The 9,815-nt window shown below is 43.6% G+C and overlaps 1 protein-coding gene across 1 annotated transcript in view; it reads left to right on the top strand.

The window, feature by feature from the left end:
• Positions 1 to 355: 355 nt before the first annotated feature.
• Positions 356 to 9,815, top strand: part of Kug (FAT atypical cadherin kugelei) — a 726,821-nt gene continuing 717,361 nt past the window's right edge. Inside the window, exon 1 of the mRNA XM_076323088.1 lies at positions 356 to 732. The gene's annotated coding sequence lies outside the window, so the exon portion shown is untranslated. The remainder of the gene's footprint in view (positions 733 to 9,815) is intronic.

Here is a 9,815-nt window from a genome sequence, read left to right as displayed (position 1 = left end):
ACGGTGCACACACGGTGGATATTCGTATACCGGACTGGAGGGACGTCGGCTGGAAAAGGGACCGGGTTGGCTGTTCCGTGCAGAAGAGATCGTTCGCGGAGAAGGGATCGTCGTCGACCGGTGGAACGGTGCACCGAGGAAGGGATCGCGCGTGAAGGGAGCCGTAGGTCCGCGGCGGGTAGGGGTTACGCGATAGACAGAGAAACGGGCCGAGAGGAGGGGGTCGTGCGAAAGGGAGAGCGAGATAGGTCGAGGGACAGAAAGAGAGGGCAAGAGAGGCCTGCTAGGCTCGCCTTCGCCGAGAGCCGCGCGCCGCGCTAGTTTCGGCTTGCCGCTCCGACGTGACGGACGCTCCTTTCCTCAGTGGTCGCCGGCTTCCACGTGGAGGCGGCCTTACCTCGGCGCGTGTGTAGTTTTCTCTTTGTTTTGATCGCGTGTGATCTCGACGGTACAGTGAATTCGGTGTGACAGTGTAAAACGCGAACGAATCTCGTTCGTCTTGCCTTCGTTTCGTTCCGCGTATTTATGCACTCGGGTGAGTTCAGTGGTACGGCGACGCGAGGAGACGCGCGTTCGTGACAGTCAGACAAGGTGTACACGTTCGCGTCCACGACGCATCATCGCCGGCTGCCTCGATTTATTTGGATTACCTGATTCGAAACCGCGGACCACGGAAACTGATACGAGCGGCGGGGCAGATCGGAGCCGGCGAGGAGCTCGACGTTAAAACAGGTGCGTGTCTCGACGTTCTTACAAGTGTCCCGAAACGAGACGCCCGAACGCGGAAACGGTCGAGAGGTTATACGTACCTGCTCGACCGTTCCCGGTTCGCTCGTTTCGGAGCGATTTACGAGATTCGTGGGTGGCGCGTGTTCGTTCACGATGTGATCTGTATTCGGTGTCGATGAGCGTAGTCTTATCCGCGACGGATAAGTCCCGGTGTTTCGTCCACGCGTTTCTTTCGCATTCCTTTTATCGACCGAGCGTTCGATCGCGTGCTTAGCACAAAATGGCGCCGTCGATCAACGGTCTTACGGTTTTGCGGTGCGCCGAAGAAAAACGCCGATTCTTAAACGGTTCGAGGCAAGAACTCGGTTATTGTGACACGCACAGGTTTATGGCACGGTCGCGCTTATCTCGTACCCTCGCGAGCTCGTTACGAGGAGACAAAAGAACCAGCGGCGTTACCGCGCAAAAATGCTTCGATAATCGAATTACGCGGAACGATTCTCGTTGCGTCATCGGCAAACTTCGGTTAGCTTCGGTAAAGAATCTATCCTGCGTATCCCACGAATGCGATACGCGTTACGCGAAAATTATCGATTTCTCGTAGCTCGTCCGACGAATACGAAATTCACCGTAGAAATGCACCGTACGTGTAACGCTGCGAAATTATTTTTATCGTGAAATCGAACGACCGGTTTATCCTCTGTCAATAAACGTAACTACGCGTTGCGGCGCATATGGTCTGTCGGGATTCTGGGAATTTTAGCCTTAGAGGGTACACCTGACTCGTTTGTTTAGTTTCACGAACTTTAGCCGCGCGATGTTTTCATTGAGGGTATCGGGAGCGTGCTCGTCCCGTGAGCAGTGTCAACAAACTCGCCGTTCGTTTTCTCGAATCATCGCTTTGTACGGTCGAGTAACTCGAAGGAAGAAAGCTACGGGGAATATACAACAACACGGAATGTGTGTGTGACTCGGTAAGCTATGCGAAATCGACACCGATGCGACCGAAAGAATTCTGAATGAATTATACGGAAACTCGAAGGTTGAAGCGTGTCGAACGTTTCGGAGTGTTATCGAGTAACCTCGTACAAAGATAGATGCGGGGAATATTTAACGTTTTCGAAACCGATAATGCGGTACTGTCATCGGTTCAAAAGTTACGAGTTACGAACACGCTGCTACTTGCGTGTTTTCGTGAATTTAATTCCGAACGCTTCGGAAACGGGTCGAGAAATTATTTTACTCGAGTGCGTTCTTTCAAAAATCGTAAATGGACAAATATTTATGTATGAAAGTTATATCAGAACTTTCGACGAGATCGTTTCGTTATAAAAAATTCGTAACGGTAGTATCCGCAAAATTAAGAGAATCTTTTCTCGAACGGGTAGTTGCCGGAGAAAATACTCGAACCGTTCGAGACGTGTGCCGAGAAATTCCCGACTCGTCGCCATAAATCATCAAAAATGAATTCCTTAAGTATGTAACAGTTCGTTAAATTAAAATAAAATTATACATCGTATAAATTACGTTTCAGGGACGCAAAAATGTCTTGTCGTCCGTTCTGAAATCGTTTCGGTCTGTTCAACGTACTGTGAATTTCGAATTTCGTTTGTCTCTCACTATCTGAACTCTCGTCACGGTGGAAGGGATACGTTTCGAAGATTACCGTGTATCGTCAAGTATTTTATTATACAGAGCGTTCCCGAATGGCAGGTACGAGCGGCAAGGTGATCGATCTATCCGTTAAAGTAAATTAAAAAAAAAAAAAAAAGAAAATGCTATCAAATTTTCTCGCGCGAGATTTCGTTTTAGGAAAAACTAATTAGGAATCCTTTTACGATACGCTCTCCGCCGAGTAAAATTTCTCGTTTAATAACACAATTATACGCAGTTGTACACGTTCGTACATAATGTTTATCTAAAAATGATAATTCACCGACAACAATAATATATTTTCATAATTAATTTTACACGCTTTGTACAACGCTAGGGTAGCGAGATCAGCGAAGCTGAACCCGCGAGTGAAATTCGCGGAATATTCATTTTCTCGGGAATAAAGCTTCGAGCGATACAATTTTATTCCACGCTTTTTTCTCGATTTTTTCCACGGTGAATCGCCTGTTCTCCAATTGTAATTTATTTCGTAACGGGCAATGTTTCGCGTTCGCCTTCAGCATCGATTATTTTCAAAGAACCTTTCTCGAATTGTTTACCCGTGTATCTTTTATCACCGTATTTCATCAAAATTTTCTCAACGCCCGTAAAACCGTCGGATTTTCCAGTCCCGTTTCCTTTCTTCTCCGCGAACGAAAAGAAAACGAAAAAAAGAAAAGAAAAAAAAAAATGAAAAAGAAGCAACCGCGTCGGACGTTTCTTTTTCCGCCGCGTTGCACGAATCTCGAGTGCGTTAATAAACGGTGAGCGGGTGATGAAAATATGCAAAAGGCGAAATTTGCGTTTCGATCGAAGCTGAGTTTTGAAAGTACTCTTGGAAGAATTTCCGAAGGTTGGCGTGTCGCGCGACACGTAGCGTTGTTGTTTTATCATCGGGAATGTTATTTTTCCATGGTTGGCGAGGGCCGAGGCGAAGGGGAGAAAATGATCGATGCGATATTTATTCGCATTAAATTAACGCGAGGAGGAGACGATCGCGGATAGTTAACGAGCGTGTTCCTTTCCACGGACGGTGAAATCCTTCGGGCACGCTTTATTCCGTCGGGACGAGTTTCTTAGTACCGAAACCAGTTCTCGAAAATTTTTTTCTCGTCGTTTCTCTCCCTCCCTCTGTCTCTCTCTCTTTCTGTTCGCCGACGGCAGAAACATTGGAATTCGTCAGGCGATGGGCAAACTTTTCTCCCGAGCGTGGAACACCGAGTCTTTAAAGCGGATAGACCCGTACCCGTTCGAAGGAATGTCGTACTTCGTTACCCTTTAAACGGGGTAAACGGCGCTCGCGTTTAAAACGGGGTAACTCGGGCACAATTTCGGTCGAATCGTATCGTGCGATATTCCGATCGATCGAACGTGGACGCGTTTTGACGTCGAAGGGAACGGTTTTCCAGTGACGGTGCAGAACTCGGTTACATGCACGAACACGTTCTACGACCGCGCGTGTAAACGCGTCGGTAGAGAGTAATTGCAAAATGCGGTTTCAACGAACGTCTGGCCGATTCGAACGTAGTACGTGTAACACGCCGCGATAAAAGTGGCTCGTAATATTTTTCCTAATTGCGACCGTTTCGAGGGTACCGTGTAACGAGAAATTTCCTTCGCGGCGCCTTTTTAACGGCTATTAGGCTTTTTAAGATCATTAATATTCTTTTTTTTTCCGTTAGCCGAGTTGTACGGTTTTTGCGATGCAGTGGTAGGTGGAATGAAGATGGATACAACTTTAGACGGACTAATGTTCGTTTTCATTAATTACCTCTTGACGCGAACTTTATTCGTTATCCTCGGCACGGTCGTACGTCTTCGTGTCGAAATTGTTTCGTGTGTCAACACGCCGCGTATTTTGCATACGTAATTGACAAATGGTTCGTCACCTTAAAATTATTTTCAATTATTTACTTTTCTTTTTTTTTCTTCTTTTTTTAGTTTTACGCGTACACGTTACTTCACCGTGACGCTTACGATCGCGCACGGGGCGTTGCGGAAGCGACGTTGCGTTTCCAGAAACAGTGTTAATTAAGACATCGTCTATCATTTGTTGATACATTTATTCGTAGTATCGGTGTACCGGTTAATAAAGATGGAACGTGTGCTTTAACGAACTAGCTCGTACACGTTACCGATCGCATGTTCGTGACCCGATTTCGGTGAACTAAATATATTTACTAGGAGGCAATAATTCGCGTGCAACTTTATATTGTATCGTTTCATTGCGATCGAAACATTGTCTTACTTAATAACAATTTGTCCAACGCTATGTATATTCTGTTGATTGACTTATCAATTTCATCGTGGAACGGTTTCATAGAACTATTACGAACGCATTATTCTACGTCGAGATAAACGATAATTATTATCATTTATCGGACAAATGGTAATTATAGCTTTGTGTACGTTGTATCGACAAACGTAAGAGTAAAGGCCGTGGTCTCGAGATTGACCGAGAACGTGTACAAATGTCTCGTTGCGGCGAGAACGATAAAACTGAGACAGAGTGTACAATTTATGTTTCCTATTATATTTTTAAACGGAACCATTTAACAAAATGGGTACGCGTCGTTTAAACGAATCTCGAGCAACGCGAGAACTTCTAGGAAAATAATCGAAGCGTAAAATTCGTCTCGATCAAATTTATAAAATTTCGTTCGTCGAGCTGAAGAAAATTTTCTTGGAATTCACGTTTCGGTCTAATTGAACAAAAATTTCGCCGCGGATAATTTAATTTTATTTTCTACGACTGGTGGATCCCTTAAGCTTGAAAATTAATACCGATATTTTCAGTTCCGCGTAAATTCATCCGTCGAAAATAATTGCGCTCGGTTGTTGCAAAGTATATATGTACGATATATGCATAAACCAATTTTTAGGAATTGTAGGATTTTTACAAGCGTTAAAAATAAAATTGAGCCGGAACAAAAATTCACTTGTTGCTTTAAAAGCTTTTAAAGCGAGCAAGTATTTGATAAAAATCGGTAAAAGCGTTAAAGTTATCACACGAGTAAGACAATGTCCCTAATGCGATGTAACATCAAACGGAAAGCGGAAAATTCTATTCATTAATTATGCACTTTAAAACTTGGACTTTTTTACCGGGTAATTTTACCCATTTTTATCGAAAGAACGACAATGCTACACCGATGGTTTATTGTTCCTTCGAGTCGTTCTACAAAATTTTTATATATTTTCAATTATACCATTTATCAAAATTCGTTACGGTATCTCGATCTAGTTTCAACTAGTTACGGAATTATGGCGAAGGAAAGGAAACGATTCGAAGTATCGTAGATCGTTTAAAAATTTTCCACAAGTTCGTTACATTTATATAATGTCGGTTCGTGTGCTCATCTTTTCCCACGCTGGTTTCGAAATTATAAATCAAAGATAATCGTTTCCTTCCCATTATCTAATCTATAAAGCTGTTCGTACGTTCTCATTACGCGCTCTTTCCACATATATTTTCAATTTTACCGCCCTTCTTGTAATTTTGCTCCCTTATCTCACGGACCAACGAATCGTTCGAGAAAAATAATTTTGTCATCGCGATCGCGTTCACCCGAGCGCGTTCGAGATTAATCGTCGCGGTGACAACAAAATAAAAGAAAATATCTCATCTTCGTTGGTACTCCGTGTTTCGTCATTGCTCGAACAATTTGGTCGCTCGGGCCCGAACAACCGAATTCGTCCACCGATGAGATCAATGTACCAAAAGCGTGCGATCACTCTCCGTACTATTTCTCACAGCTTCCTCGAACTATTGCCAATCGGCGATACGGCTGCTAAAGGTTGTGTACGTAGTTTCCACGGGTGCTTTGACCCCTTGTCTTAGTCTGCATGTTAACGAGGCTTCGTTAATTACACCTCGTGAGATTACGACAGGGACAGGTGGCCGACGATTATCCATTATCCGTCCTAGAAACGTTGGTCGAACGGATACAACCGAGCAGTATAGGAGATAACTGCTGATTAATACACTCCCATTCGTGACTACGGTCCCATCGACTCGAGAAGAGGGTGGGGTGTCCCTCGAACGCTTCTCCCTCGCCGAGGAAAGGAGAGAAAAAGAGGAACAGGAAAAGGAAAAAGTGAAACACACGAAGAGGAAAAATTTCTAAGAGGTTTCTATCGTGTGCGAAATTTTTTCCGTTTCTCTCGTGTACGTCGAAACCTGTTCTCGGGCAAAATTGACCTCCCGCGGTAGAGAAGAGGCGAAGAGAAAGCGTGGATTGAATTTCACGAGTCGAGGCGAGGGAGGGAGGAAAGCATTAGACTCGTAAAATCGGCAGTGTCTACGGCCGGGTATCGTAAACTCGAGCAGGACAATAAATACGTCGGTAAAAGGTTGCTCGGCGTATAAAAGCGACAACGATGGGTCAGCTAATACTCGCCGGAGCAGCTGCCACGTCTTCGGCTTCGGGGCCTCTCGAGACCGTTGATCCTCGTGACAAAGGCTAATTTTACGAAGGAAAGAAACTGGAGTGGCGAACGCGAACGCGAGCACGCTGCCTCCGTCTCACACCCCCTCGTCTCTCGTTCGTTGGTTGGTTGGTTGGTTAGTTCGACGCGAGTCCATTCTTTTCGCCTTAATCCGACGATGCCGATTTTTATCGGGACCGTATACTCCTTCACGACCGTAATAAGGGTATCGATTATCATCCTCGTTATCGTTCCCGTGTCTTACCCGCGATCCCCGTTGCGTCGTTTTTTCCTTTTCTTCACGCATTCGATGGACTTCGATGTCACGATATCGTATAATACCGCCTCGATTATCCGAACTAATCGAGGGACCGGAGGATCATTTTCTCCGGTCGCTGTCGAATCTTCGAAAACGAACGTGTGTCGTGTATCGGGGAATGTTTGTTTATTTGAATCGAGACTCTTCGAACGATCGTGATCGTTTTACCATTTCTTTTTTTTTTTTTTGGAAATTTAGATAAAATTTGCATCGCTGGGATTAACCTTGAAAAGTTTGAACCAAACGAGACGTACGGAGAGACTTATAATTAAATATAGTGTTTCGCAAAGCGGTTTTAGCATTTTTGAAAATTTTATACGTTTACTTCTTAGGAAACTAGGAAATCTAGGATCTAGAATTGCATAAGTCACTTTCTTCCCTTAATCTTATCATTTTCTATTCACTCCTTTGTATCGTTTATTAGAACAATTTACAGTTGTTTAAATTTCATCGAAAGTATACATGCTCGTATATTTGTATTAACAGTTTCCTTTATTTCTTTTTTAATTTTCTAAATTGCACGAGAAACGCGTCGATTTTCCTTAATCGTACAGTTCGTACAATCGCGCGTTCGATAAACGATGCGATCGAACTTTCGTTCGACCGTCGTTCGGATAATCGAGGTCCATCGTACCGCCGAAAGTACACCGCGGTACGGTCGCGTTTTTCGCGCGGAATTCGCGCGACCGTAGTTTTATAAATCACAGTCGCGGCTCGTACGCGCGTGCACACACTGAAATGTCGCTCGCGTTTTAAGGCTTGTAAGACCACGGTGCAATCTGAAGTAAACTCGCCTCCACTCGCGTCGTAACCAGAGCATGAAAAAGCCGAGGACCGAGCAACACGTGCAGTCGCGGAAAAAATTTTTTGAAATATATACTCGAAGAGAGAAATGTCCGACGTACGCGCGGTGCTGCCGTGACCTAGCATCGAGTTCCTCGAATTGCTCGACGTTCATTGAATATCCTTTAACCGGAGTTTTCGAGCCGATTGAAAATGCCACGGCGATCGACATTTCGTGTGCTTTCATAGTTCAACAATTTTAACCTTTAACGCGCTCTCTTACGTTTAACGTTTAACGAAACGTCGTAGATCCTGTTTTTATCCGTTTTATTTTTCAAGAACCGCTCGTGACCGGATTTAACACGGTTTTATTACGTGTCTGGCTCGATGAATTATTTCGAGGCAAGGGCTGCCCCAAACCTCGCTATTTTCCTATAACAAGATAAATTTCAAACAGATGTTTTAATGCCACGATTTTACACGCGATGCAAGCGTTGAGAAAAGTTCTTACACGGATCGAGATAATGTTTACTTTTCTCTTTGTCGTCGGCGGTTAGTTTTTCAGGCGTTGAAAGCGCGAACAGTCTAGTTTATGAATTTTCTTTTTTTTTATTTCATATTTAGTGACACGTCAGTAACGTTCGTGAACAATGTAGGTTTTTGTAGATAATTAACACGATAAGAATGCCATCGAGACGTTTGAAATTTGCTCTTTTTTTTCTGAAGGGAGCAGTAACTTTGAAACGCGCTGTATTTAAAAAATATTTATACCAAGCTTAAGAAAAAAGAACTCCACACAATTTTATTAGAATGTTCAGTGATTTTTGGGACACACGGTTACAAACGCGTAACATCTACCGATTGGTATCTTTTTCCTCGACCCAGTGAAAATTATTCCGAAACAAAACGTGCAGGGAATGTTGACTTAACGAAAGAATCGATTTCCATTTAAAATGCTGCAAATGATGTTGAAATCTTCAACACCGGGAGCACCGAAAAAAAAAAAAAAATTACAACGGTGCATTGCACAAACTCTGTTTGGACTCTATTCGTGTATATTCGAGAGAATCAGTTTTCGTTAGAGCCAATATTTACAGAGTTTTCAAAATTGTTCCAGTTGCGTGACCCACCGTGTGGTTTCAGCGCTGCTGAATTTCCTACGGAAATACTCAAAGTGTGTAAACTGGAATGTTCCTTGAACGTTGTCGGTATGTACACGAGCGCCAATACAGACGATGGATTTTTAACATTTACAATCCCATTGACCGCTTCAGTTGCCAAGGTTTATGAAGTAGTTTCAACAAACCACCGGTCTATTTACGGTACATAAGACGTAGCGACGAAATGCCTGGAATTTTTGATTAATTCCCGGTGCTTTCAATTTCACGAGACATTTCGTATTCTACTTCGGCGAGCTAACATGGCGAGTGTTCAAACTTACCGCTCCTTCTGGACATTTTCTCGCGAATAAAATAACACCGTACCATCAGTGTGCTCTGATAAATAAAAAAGATTAAATCGACAACTGTGACACCATACCGTTCAATTATCTCGCATGAATTAATTTTATCCACGGCTGTCCTTTATGAAACATTTCGATATTAAAATTTCTTCACCGCGCAATGCAAAACACCTATATACATATTTTCTATCCATTGCAAAGTAAATAGATAAAGAAGTTTCTATACTTGCCCCGAGTATCAAAATACTTAGTCGAGGGTTGATCGACAAATTCGAATTTAAAGTCTCGTCGTACTCGCGAGTACAACTCGTCAGCTTCGAATCCGCACTTGTCGTCGCATAGTTATAATTTTCGCACCGTCATAATTATTGAAAAATGCGCGACGTAGTACACTCTAGACGGTGAGAACTTGGAAGACTCGTTGAAAACGAAACGCGGCGG

Source organism: Ptiloglossa arizonensis, chromosome 11, assembly GCF_051014685.1.
Source record: "Ptiloglossa arizonensis isolate GNS036 chromosome 11, iyPtiAriz1_principal, whole genome shotgun sequence".
Taxonomy (NCBI): domain Eukaryota; kingdom Metazoa; phylum Arthropoda; class Insecta; order Hymenoptera; family Colletidae; genus Ptiloglossa; species Ptiloglossa arizonensis.
Note: the sequence above shows the minus strand (reverse complement) of the source record. Positions and strands in the feature narration are given on the sequence as shown.